The sequence below is a fragment of the Chenopodium album genome, chromosome 6 (genome assembly GCF_948465745.1).
Source record: "Chenopodium album chromosome 6, dcCheAlbu1.1, whole genome shotgun sequence".
Lineage (NCBI taxonomy): Eukaryota > Viridiplantae > Streptophyta > Magnoliopsida > Caryophyllales > Amaranthaceae > Chenopodium > Chenopodium album.
Window position 1 is genome coordinate 19,380,419 of NC_137839.1, and position 4,131 is coordinate 19,384,549.

Consider the following 4,131-nt stretch of genomic DNA (forward strand, 5'->3'; position numbering starts at 1 on the left):
GGCCGAGGATGTGAGGGTAAGATTCTTAACTTTTTGTTTTTCACTGAGTAGCCCCAAGTAATACCTTGCTGATTTCTTTTCTGTTTTATTAGGATGGTCCCACTGAGTTTGTGCCACCCCGTATGTCCATCCACTACCAGGGGATGTACGGGTCGATCGAGGAGATGATTTCTCCGGCTCCTAAGGGCGAGCGCTTCGTGGAGCGGTCGATTCCTCGTCACCAGACCAGGGTAAGTCTAGCTCTAATTCAGAATCTTGTATTCAGTTATCATGCATTTTTACTGACTTAACTTTTCTTGACAGTTCTCACGCGAGGTGGTTTCGGCTATGGCACGATGTATAGATGCCTTCCGGAGCCAACTCGTCCGGATGAGGAACGTGGCTACCTGTCGTCGAGACGACGCTGTCCGAGAGGTAACTTTTCGTTACTTATTGTTTCTGCACTATTATTCAGTTTTCACCTTGTTTCTGATTTAATTCTTTTTGCAGGGTCAGCCGATTGCTTCTCACACCCGTACGAGGCCTGAGGGGCGGAGAGAGCCGGCGAGGTCTAGCTCGAGACGTCGTCGCACTTCGTCAGGAGGTAGAGGTGGGCGTTCCGAGGCTGCTCGAGCCGACGTTGCTGAGGGCTCAAGGTCTTCTTCTGAGGGTGCTCCTGCTGCACCGGTGGGAGAGGCTACCTCGGCTTTCAGAGGTGGTGGGATGTACGAGGTTGGCTCGTCATCGCAGCAGCCTCCGCGGTCTCAGCCTCAGGTTGACCTTGGCTGGAGCGGTCCTGTTTTGAGTTTCCCTCCTCCTACGGAGACTGGAGCTGGTGCTGAGGCCGGAGCTGGTGGAGAGGTGACCCCTCGGACGGCGCAGTTTTATGGCATGATGGGCCTACGTCCTCCGGCGCCGTAGTTTACTTCTGTATATGTATTTTATTTTGACTTTTTATAGAACTTTGCCTTTGACTTGTTATTTAGACACTTTGTTCTGTATTATCTATTATTATGTTAGTGTGTGCAGATGTGATAACAATTTTGCGCAAAAATTCCGTCATTTTTATTATTGATGGAGGGTATTATCCGACTCTCTTCCCCGAAAAGAAAAATAAAAAGGAAAAATAAGACGGAGAGAAAGGCTTGATTTTATAAAATCCAAGAGAAAATAAAAATTAACTAAAAATAATTAATTAAAAAAGGATAGAAAAATATGTAGAAGAAATTAAAACGGGGCCTCAAAGTCATTAACCGACTCCGATTTAATATCAAAACGCAAACTGAGCACGCGCGGCTGTCCTGCTGACTTGGCGCCAGCTGGCGCTAGCCTGTGGCACGTGGCGCCAGGCGCTATTACTAGCGTGTGGCGCCAATAGCAGATGGGTGACGCCAATTTCGGGTGTGTGACGCCAATTAACGCTGACTACGTATTCCAGTCAGGTTGAAATTCCTCGCAATTTGTGCATAAATAGCCCCCTGCTCAGCCGATTATTCACATAATTCCAGCGAAAAAATTATTCTTCTCTTTAGAAAAAATAATCATGTCTTTAGCCACTAAAACTTTCACCCAATATTCTCATGAATGGTGTCGATCTCTCAATGCTAGAGAAAGAAAAGAATTGGATTTATTTCACTTGGGGGGAATATATGGCATTAAAGGGGTAGATCTAGACATAGACTTCATACATGCCGCTTTAGAATATTGGAACATTGACACACATTGTTTTAGAATAGGGTATGATGAAATTAGCCCTTTGCCAGAGGAATTTGGTGCTATTTTAGGCTTCCCTGCAATAGACTTGGTAGTAATCCCTAGAGTAGATGCATATTACTATAAGGATTTTGAGCGCTTCTTTAACTTGAAGGAAAGAGATTTATCAAAAATAGTAGATGGCAACGTGGTGAACTTAAAGGAATTTGCACGCTATTATTTTGATAAACCGCTTTCTGAATCTTTTCACATATATAGAAGAAGGGCGTTCTTATTCTGCATGCTTAATCAATATTGTCTTAGTAGTGGTAAAATTAATGAGGGTCAATCAATTATAACCACTGTGCTAGAACAAATTGAATCCGGGAGAAATCCAATGCCTTTGATAGTTGGAGAGACTATGATTAGTCTAGATGAGTTGAAAAGGGACCTAAGAGCACCTCTTCGCGGTTCTCCAATTTTATTACAGGTAGAAAAATAATATTTTTAATTACAGAAATAAAAAAATATATTTTTGTATTGTAATATTAATTTATTTGCATTGGAATTTTTCAGATGTGGCTAATGGAAAGGCTAGGATTAATTAGCCCTCCGGACGATATTGAAAGTTATACGCCCATTTGCTTTGTGAGAAGAAAGAAGCGCATCCATAAAATTGGGCGCCATGGGCGGAAGAAAGTCTTTGAATCACGTGATTTCACTATCAAGTGGGTCATCCCATGGTGGAAAATAAAAAGGATGGTTGGTGTTAACAAGCAACCTTTCTGCCGTCTTCCAAGTTTGTCTCGCATGGCATATTATTACCCCTGCAGAGTAAAGAGACAATATGGCTTGCTTCAAAATATTCCTTCCGGGGATCTTCGTCCTCCCTATGAGTATCCCATATCTCAAGAAGTAGATAAATTTGACACTTACTGGAGCGCTAGACCTTTATGGGAAGTGATTACCAAAAGGTTCCCCCTTCTTTGCCTAATGACATAAAGAAGTGGTTGCTGAAGAAGTCTTCAATTGATCAGGGTAGAACTGAAGTGAAGAATCGTCTAGGTGACAGGGTGACACCGGCCAAGGAACGCTTAGGTGCAAGAATTGAGTTCAAGACACCTATAATGCCTAAGAAGAAGAATACTACTAAAGACAAGGGGAAAAGGAAGGTTATAGACAAGAAGGCTTGGGTGGAAAAGAAGCATGGGGTGCTAGCTGAAGGAGAAACAATCTATTCTAAGATTGAATGTAGGTCCTCTAAAGGATTCCTACTAGCTAAAGTAATGGATGAAGAGGAGGAGGCAGAAAAGAATTGGAAAAAAGCAAAGAAGGAGAAGAAAGACTAGACCATTGCTTAGCTTTAGATTTATAAGATTCTTAATTAAAGTTAATTAATTTCAGCTTTATTTAAATTCCATTGACAATGTAATTTTATTTCATTAATGAAATTTTAGCTTTCAATTAAATTGTTACTTTAAATTTATTTTATTAAAGCAATGAAAAACCGAAAAACTTGATTTTCCAGAAATTCTTCGAGTACGGAAGTCGAAAATTTTCTGAAAAACACCGAAATTCGCCCAGATTTTATTACTGAATTGGCGTCAATAATTGAGAATTGGCGCCAGCTATTGAGGTCTGGCGCCAGGCGCCAATACTGTCGTCTGGAGCTAATGGCTTTTTTCTGGTGCCAGGCTCTGCTCTATGACGCCAGTTGCTTTTCCGACTTTTGTTGTCTTTTTGTTGGTTCCGGAACGCGGAGATGTCGAAAAATAAAGTGGCCGCACCCATAATGGGTTGCCTACGTATCCTTTCTTAAGGAATCAGGCCGAACGTAGCTCTCTTGAGTGTCCTACTCAAGTAATTATGGGTAGTATTTTTTAAGTTGGTCAAGATTGGTCATGTTTGAGAATTCATTGCCATCCATGTCAGTTAATTTTGCTGCACCACCTGACAGGATTGTTTTGACAATGTAGGGGCCAGACCAATTAGGTCTAAACTTTCCCCTTGGATCTAAAACATTTTTCCTTAGCGCTTTTAATACCAGATCTCCTACTTTGATATTTCTTGTCTTGACCTTCTTATTAAAATGTCTAGCCATACGAGTTTGATAGCACTGAGTGTGATGTAGAGCTTTTAGTCGTTTTTCATCGAGTAGGATCAATTCTTCATATCGTGCCCTAGCCCATTCGACTTCATCGAGTTTACTCTCTAGCGCAATATGTAGAGATGGTATTTCTAGTTCGACAGGTTGTACGACATCCATTCCATATACCAAAGAAAATGGTGTATTTCCTGTTGATGTACGGATTGACGTGCGATAACCCCACAACGCAAAGTGAAGCTTGTCAGGCCAATCCTTATAATTTTCTGTCATTTTCTCGATGATAGTCTTTAAATTCTTATTAGTTGCCTCGACTGCTCCGTTTGCTTGAGGTCTATAAGGGGACGAATGATGAT